Source organism: Poecile atricapillus, chromosome 2, assembly GCF_030490865.1.
Source record: "Poecile atricapillus isolate bPoeAtr1 chromosome 2, bPoeAtr1.hap1, whole genome shotgun sequence".
Lineage (NCBI taxonomy): Eukaryota > Metazoa > Chordata > Aves > Passeriformes > Paridae > Poecile > Poecile atricapillus.
Genome location: NC_081250.1, coordinates 97,644,517 through 97,653,858, shown reverse-complemented (window position 1 = coordinate 97,653,858; position 9,342 = coordinate 97,644,517).

Sequence of the window (9,342 nt, the reverse complement as noted above, 5' to 3'; positions counted from 1 at the left end):
TAAGATTAATTTAATCTTGATTAAGATTAAATACACTTAAAATAAAATGTGGTGACAATGAGTATATTAAATGCATTGAAATTATATATTTAAGGGCAGTTTTTCACTTAGAGTGTTGAAGCTGAATGCTGTGGACAAAAAAGTGGAATTGTACAATTCATATTTATGGATACCAGTACAACCAAGAATGAGAAACAGCCAGCAAAAATTTGATGTAATGATCAATAATAGTTAAGCAGTTCTCAAAAATTTAAAGTATTAAATAGAACATTTTTACAAGAGCAATTTTGAGCAATTTCTTCTTCTAGTACAATAAAAACAGTCACTTCCATTTACATTCATTTGCTATTAATATTCCATTTATCTAATTTTGATTTTTAATTTTGTTTTTAATAGCATAAGAAAGAAGTAGTTTGACTTCCTTTGAATGTGAAGGTGGAAAGTTTTAAAATGAAATCCCATTACTTTTGTCTTTTCATTGCTACAGGAATGATTTAGTATTCAGCAGTACATGTAAAACTGCCGTTCTATTTAGCATTTAAACAGGAGTGGAGAAGCCACAGCCATCCTGAAGTGAACACCAATTTTGTTAAGGATTACACAGAATAAAGACTCGGTCTCCAATTTTCACCAATAAAAAAATTAAATTCTGATTGATATGTAAGCATCTATCTTTATTTAGCTACATATGAAAATTGCTCCCACTAGGTATATACTTACATGTTACCAGTATTTAAGCATTTTCTTATTTTTATGAAAAATGGGTATCATTATGAAAAAGGTAGTACTCCATATTTGTCAATGGAATGTGTTCTATAACTTCTTAATGTTAGTGCTAAATAATATGTTTTTAAATATCTTCCTTTCACTGCCTTTTTCTTTTTTTTTTTTTAGACAAGAAAAATAGAAATTTTATTATTTTTCCTGTATGATAAAATGGCCTGTCTGGTATGAAAATAGTGAGATTGCGTAAAGCTTTTTGTAGCTGTTGGATACTATTTAAATCAACATTTCTCAATTCATGCACTTCACTTTTGTTAGGTATCCTTCAGCTTTACAATAATTAATGTTTTCTCTGCTGCCTATCAACATATTTATAAAGCCAAGAATATGTTTTATTTACAGCAAAGACATGATAGAGATGAGTCATAAAAGAAGAGAAATTCCACATTAAGAAAATCCTAACAGAACAAGAGAGGATTATTTTTCAAAGGCATGAAGATCCATGAGGCACCTAACTGATGTATCTAAGTGCTCTGTCTTTGAAAATCTGCCCTGAATGCACGCTATTTAGTGGAATGCCATTGCTTCCATCAAAGTATTTTCTTTTCTGCAGCAAAATTTGATATCCAGCTAAATATGATTTTTGTCCACAAAAGAGACTCAATTTGTGTATTCACTGTGTGAGCACATTTAGCAAACATATTAATCTCCTTTTTTTTTTTTTTTTTTTTATTAAAGAATAGCCTTATTTATCAATTTCATCTGACATACTTCAATCCTGGAGTTTAGGATTATGTCATTCTTTCTGGTGCCTTTCCCAATGTTGATTTTAGTGGTGTACGAAGACACACATTTGAGTATGCTACATATCCAGTGGAAAGAAGATGCTGCAGTGTTATTTACATCAGTAATAATTTCCAGCTTTGGAAGAACAGGCTGCATATTCAGTGCTGTTCTTTTCTTTCATAAAGTTCCTGCATGAAAGGAATGAGATGTGATATGATCTTCAGCATGTCCAGGTGGAAGTAATTGAGTCTTTCTTTCAATTATTTTCCAAAAGATGCCTCCAGTTACATAAACCTAGAACAGAACGGTATGACTAAAATAAGTTTTGCTACATTGTAATCAATTGTGACAAAATTTACTGTTTCATAAATAAAAAACAGCAATATCTTTAAGGAATCCAAAAAGATTTGTGGAAGAAGAAGGATTATACAAAAGATCATACACTTACTATTGCAGCTCTGTCTTGGGTCACCGAGTTGCAGACAGATCAGCTGACTGTTTTACATACTGAAAACAACCTAGACACCCAATTGTCATATGAAAATTTTTCACCTTTTCTGAATCTTATTCTCATATTTTTCAAATGTTCAGCTTGTTTCATGTGATTAATTTGACAAACTTCTGGAGAACAACCCAAATTGAGTGAACTGGCTCAGTGTGGTCTACACTTGCATAGACACCTTCATAAACATTCCTGGGATGTTTTTGAAAATGGTATGTAAAGGCACAGTAGGCTCTAATGCACACAATGCCATTTCAGGACTGTGATGTGTACAGTGATCTGACTTGTGACCAAGGTCTATTGAAAATGCCTAGTGCAGGCAAGGGGCTTTTCCACTCTGTGTTGCTGGTCAGCTTCACCTCTACTGAGAGATCAGCTTCAGCACATATGTAAATAACTGTAACTGAAAACTCTGACTTCATTGAGAAAGTAGTAGGTTGCAGGTACAATAGAGCTCTTAATATCAGTATTTTATTACTTGTTACAATTACCAAAGTAATAAATGTGTTGTGCCAAGTTGTAGAGGTTGGTACTGTTGCTGCTGGACACAAAATGAGTCACACAGATGAAGCTCAAGGTGTGGTGAAAGAAAAAAGAGCTTTATTTTCTTTTCTCAGTATTTACAGGTTTCTGACCACGGCCAGGGATTGGATGGTCAGGTTAACACCTTTCCAACTGCACTGGCCATGAGAGATGTCCATCAAAAGACGTGTATCAGAAAGAATGTATACATATCCATGTTTACAGTCACTGTCCTGGTAAGTTTTTAGAAACTATGTCAACAAGATTGAAAAACTGAGTTTTCAGGGCAATGGGTACTACTGACTTCCTTCTGAGAGATAAGATTATTCATTTTTGAGAACAAACATCTTTAAATGTGCGTGTTTAGAGTGCATTTAGAAATAAGTTCACCTATTATACCTGTGAGCTATCCACTTCAGAAAGCAGCTCATTCCATATTGGCTATGTAGCAGATGTCAGTTATTGATAGTTTTAATTTGCAGCTAATGAAGAACATGTTTGAACTTGTGACCTAAATGTGAGAAGTTCCATATGTACCTCTGTAAGACATCTAAATTTAAACATTGTTTCTTCAACAAATGTAAATTTTATTCCAGAAGGCTGTGGATTTTTTTGCTTGATTGATACAGCCTGAAGTCTTTTAAAATTTATTTCATTTGCACTTTATAAATATAAAAAATAGGGATTTAAATTATTTATAAACTATGATCAATTAAAACTAGCAGCTGCAGTTATACCCTCTAATGATAAGATCTTGAGAAACAAGAATATCAGAGTCATTCTTGATCTAGCTAAGTGTGCAAAGGTAAGCACCCAAGAAATGAGAATACTGGAGGAGCGATAGATCTAAGTGAAGTCAGAGGGAGTTCAGAAATCAAGGGAAATTGCTTGTGGCATCACAAGCAGAGCCTTACAGTGTTGGGGTAAATGTGGATCTCTTCTGTGAACTGGAAGGGAAGGACAATCAGGGCTCGGCAAGAACTGCTCAGCTGGTATTGTGAAATGACTTCCTGCAACCCCACCTCCATTTGAGAGGCAGGCTTCTCTGTTTCTTGGTTTTTAATATGCTTCTGCCAATGAACTAAGTATTTATTGTGCTTTTATGCATGTTTTTAAAAGGATATTCTTAAGAGGAGGATGGAAAAGAACCTGTTTGACCTTCATTTTCATAACTAAGGAAATGGCTGCATACACTTAAAGCCAAAAGGAACAATTAGTTGTTACACAGCAAGTAGAACATTAATTTCAATGCACACCTGCTACTACTGTTTTCAGACATTTTCAAATTTATTATAATCCTTTGCAGTGAGCATTCTGACCTGGCATCTACACTTGGCATCCTTTTACGTGGTCTAATGAATTAAGTATGACTCTCCATGTCAACAAACTTTCATATTTAGGTTTTTCAATAAAATTCTAGCTACAGCTGTATGCTTAGTCCTCATATAACTCTAACAGGAGCGAGCTGAAGAAAAAATATAAAAATAATATTACATCATAAGTTTTGAAAAATATTTATGCCTGTAAAAGGAAAGAGCAAGTCATCTAAATACTTTTCCTTTTTTATTCCTTCCTATATGTCCCCTTAAAGCAACAAAATAAACAACAGCTTATTTTCCTTTTAAGTATCCTGCTTAAGGACAATAAACATCTGAAAAATAAAATCATTTATTTTTAAATTTCCAGTTTTAGATTTGAAAATTTTGGGGCACACATATTTCATGAACTTTACTCTGAAAAAGCAGTTCAAACGCAGTATTTTTTGGACCAGTTTCACTTCCTCAGACAGAAAACAGAAAACAGAACAACACACCCTTGACACAATCTGTCAAATTACACAAATCTCATTTGACCCTCCAGAGCTATGGCAAAAACATGATCCAAAACTCAGAATGTTTAAGTATAGTAAACTGATCTTTAGATTTGTTTTGATTTGTCTTTGGCACTTGCTTTCCAAAATGATTGTCTTTAGGTGAACTCCTTGCGCCAGTTGTGAATACTGAAGTAAGGCCTAAAAAGTCAAGCTCATGAGCTGCATTGTAGAAAACAATTAAGATACTGAATATAATAAATACAGATACAGGGGAGAATGTTCAAACATAATTATTTTTTCTTTAAAAAAAAAAAAGTGCCACTAGTAGGTTGCCATGCTTTTTTTTTTTTTAATTTAAAAATTCTTACATTTTAATGGAAGAAACACTACAAGGAAGTCCCTGTGAACTTTCTGCTTTACTGTTCTAAGAAAAATACATGACTATAACTTTCTAGATATATTATTTTGATGAACTAGTATGGGGAAACAGATGAAACACAGCATATGTGCACCAATGCATTAGCTTTGAGAGTATAGGCTTCATATATATTGTCTTTGTTAGCAATGTCCTGCTCCAGGTCAAAGTCCTCTGTGCCAAGAAGTTCAGACTGTTTGTGTTAACAGTGATTATGCAGATGAGGTCTGAGCTGGGACAAGTTCCCCACCTTGCCTATCTTTCTGAATCTCTTAATCTACATGACTCAGTGCAGACCTGAAATAGATTACAAGTGAGTGTACAGGCAATATGGGCAATCAATGAATAAGATACATAAGCTAACCTCACTGTATAGTGCTATTTGCTGCCAGCTATAGTCATGATTTACTGGGCATCTTTGTCGACGAGAAAAGTGGTATTTTTTTATTTGACTTTAAAAGGAATCAATTTGTGGGGCCAAATTTTTCCTGAATTTCCTGAATTTTTTGATACAGAAACAATTAAAATGACTCCTCCTTTTCTGCATTACTCAACAGATTAGAAGTTAGTCACCTTGTGCTGTGATTTGTTACTAGAGATGTCATTTTGCTTAATGTTGTTTTCTACTGGAATATAATTGTTAGAAAACTTTGATGTAAGTAAACACTGAGCTGTGCTCTTGCTAAAAAAATGAACACCTATCATCAGTAGAAAACTTTGCAATGAATTTAAGAATCTTAATTTCAGAAGTACTTATCAATAATTATAAAGTATATTTACTCTTGAAATGACATTAAGTGAGAGAGGTGAGATTGGCACTCAAAAATAGGTGTATTTTAGGAAAACACCCATGTAAATAAAGACTGTTTTTTATACATAATCTTTAGAGATACAGTGTATCATGACATAACCATGACATGAAGCAGAAGCAATAGCAGTACTCTGATTAAAATATAGCACATTATTTTTATGTGTGACAGTTCTTTGGTAACTGTAAGAGGTCTTAATTCCATCTATACCTTAAACTAACTCCAGCTGTGTCAGAATATGATTAGTTTAACTCCAATCTGAGACAAAAGGTTTGTCTGTTTGAAAGAACTTCCTGTACACTTCACCTCATTTGGTGGGTTTTTTTCATAACAATACTATTAAACTCGGTGGAGGGGAAAGTCCCTCCAAAAAAAGGAAAGAAAACAAAAACAACAACAACAACAAAAGTTTGAAAATATTTACATAAATTAACTTTTATAATAGAAATTGAATTTATCAACAGAAAAATGTGCAAGACTCTGTGAGAAAATGAAATGGAACAACAACCTACACTGTCTGAAAACTATATGCAATGATGTGATATATAATAATATAATATATAGATAATATAGTATTATCTAAAAATACAAAGAAAGGAATACATAGAGTGCATATAATAAAAAAGGAGTCCAGGAATTAAAAAATCAGAAAATTAGTCCACAGTTACAAAAATTTACCAACAATTTAGTGATTTTGTATATATGGCTTTCCTTACAAGCATAAGTTTTTTCAAGGCCATCTGAACACTTGCCATTTACAAGATAAAGTTCCTGGAAAGTATTACAATAATTTGAACATTCTAGAAAAATGACAACAAATTCCCTTTCTGAAATCTACTGAACAGAACAGGAAAGGAAGGCACCTGGGTCCATAAAATATAATCACAGTTACATGCCTGCAAGAGCAATAAGACAAAGGCACTAACCTCCCACCACAATTCAGGCCAAAGAGCTAGGGCTGGGGAAGTTGTTACAAGGTGATGATAACCTAAGTCAGGCAGGCAGGTAGCAATAACAAAAAAATATATTGGACATAACATTTGCTTTGTTGCCAAAGAATTAATTTGAGTTCATAATTTAAGTTTCTGACCTGTCCCTCTGAACTACAGATTTGTATTTTGATCTCAAAAATAACGAAATAGTTTGTAATTATAGTTTTGAGTATAATGAGAAAAAATACATGAACATATCAAAATAGAGAGTCCATCAACATGCAACCCAAAAGTAATTAAAACTGTGGTTTTAATCAGTTCCTGATTTTAGAAGCTCCCAAATATAAGGAAATCAGATATGAAAGATTTGGATTTTCTATTACTAGGACCAAATTTCTAGTTCTCATAATTTCAAAAAAGCTAGCAACTGTGAGGCAAGTCTGATAGGTGATACATACAGAGAGCATTAAAACAAGATGCCTGAATGTACAAACAGCCCAATTTAGTTCAATATGTGTTTTTAAACCCCCCAAAAAACCTCATCTGAGTGATTCTGTTTGCATTCTGCTTGTCTGCCATCCAAGATGCAACATCAGTAGCACACACCATTTCAGACTTGGTGATAAACTGTTGCTCTCACCAGGATACAGCTGTTAGCTGACACATTTTGATGGGAAAAGTCTATCCTAAACTTGAAGCTATATGTTAGGCTAAGACAAGCCGAAAGCACACTGGTAGCCTATGGAAAAGAACACGATGTGAGAAATAAAGCATTGGTTGTTCTTTATGTCATGATTTATTGTTAGGAAAATGAACCTCAAGAGATTTTGCCACTGGAGCTGCCTTAGAGAGGACCAATGAGGCCTGAAGCCACCATGAAAAACGTGAAGGGTGTGCATGGGCAGGAGGTGGGAAGGAGATGGAGACAAAATGAAAAAGGTGAGTACTTGGAGTAGTGATGCTAATTTGAGCCATATTTAACACCATCCCTATGAGAAGAAAATTAAGGTATGGAAGATGTGGGGGAAAAAGCCACCAAATGTTTTGCATTACTTTTCTTCAACCTTCCTGTTGTCTATCAGTCCCATTTCTGTAAAAAAAACTAAGTCCTTTGATTCATAAGACTGACAAAGAGGCCGTTTCAGACACGTGGAAAATTTTGGTCAACACAGGGGCTGGAAAACCTCATCATCCAGATTAAACTGTTTTTTAATAGTTTGGGAGACTGTAGAATAAGAATTCTAAGACAATTTTAAAAAATTGTCTCACATGCAATGTAGATGATGGGAAAAGTTGCCTATGGTAAACGGTCCCTGAAAGCAACATGAAGGACAAACATTTTAAATCCAGTTGGCTTCTTCACATACACCTGCTATTGTCCTGCAGCTGCTGCTGAAAACACAGCTTAACTTCACACCATGTATATATGTCAAGCATGAACACCAGCAAGATCCTGAAAATAATTACTTGTTCAAACGTATCCAAAGGAGAAGGAGGCCCAAAAAGCAGATAAGAACATACACACACACACACAAAGAAAAACTCCTTGTTTCAGAAAATTATAAAACTGCACAGAAATTAAACTGAAACTTTCTCAATCAGAGTCTTTCTTGCTCTCTCTTATTCTCCTTTTTAACTAGGTTGCTAAATTTACAACAGTTCATCTAGGGAAAAAAGGAACCCTCTATGTTGTAAAAAAAAAAAGTACATATTTTGTTACTTGTTTAATTTTCTATCTTTGAACACTACTGCCAACCTAGAAAGTCATTTGTATTTTTCATATCAACAATATTGGTTTTGCAAACAAAAGTTAAAATCCATAAGGTTTCTTGTGATCCACTTGAAGCGATTCTTAGCTTTGTTATCCCACTGATAACATGTAATCATAATTGTAAAACAAACAGTTTTAATCTAAAATCACTTAACAAAAACATAAGTCATTCTATACATGAATGAAAAAGGCAAACTTTATATTTGAAAAATTCTTTCTGCAATTCTGGTTAGAGTCATCATCTCCTGAAATAGTCCTGGCCTGCCAGAAACTGAGGTTGATAAGATACATAAGGATGCATACAGCCTTTGGATGAGACTCAAGGAAAGTCTTTAACTCTATAAATGTCTGAGATATAAGAATGTGAATGCAATCAGGGCAGCCTGACCTCAAATAACCTTGGCAATTAAACAAGTCACTGACTTCGACTCACAAACACCTCTGATCTCATAGAAGAATTCAAGCAGAATGTGCATGAACATTCTCACAATCTTGTGTTTCAACGGATTCTTTTTAACCTTGAGATCAGTAGTTTCATAATAAATCATATGAATAATTTACTGACTGTCATGCGACTACATAGGTAAGCAAATTATGCTTATCTGTGCAAATTGGGTTGTTGATTTACATCAGTTATATATACCACAAACAGGAAACAAACGTAGTATTTTACTAGCTCCACATCAGTCGCCAAACATGACTCGCGACAACTTTCAAGAGCTGTATTGTCCACAGAATTTAATTCTTTGTCCTCTGCTAGTCGCTGCCATCAGTCTCACACATCCTACCTAAATTAAGAATTGTTTTCTTGCTCTCGAGTCAGCATTTTATTTTTAAAGAGACCAGAGAACAAGCAATCAAAGCAGTCTGCTTGGCTGAAGTTGCTGCAGCACAGCTGATATGCCTGAAGTTTAGTGTCACTTTTCTCGAGGAGATCTGTGAAGCAGAGTTAAGCACAAAAGTAATGCCTGTTCTGGCGCGTCGCTTTCACCAAGGAAAAGGAGGTGTGAGGGAAGGTGAAGCGGAGGAGAAATCACCTCTCTCCCTCTCTCGATTCCTCTCCAGCGCA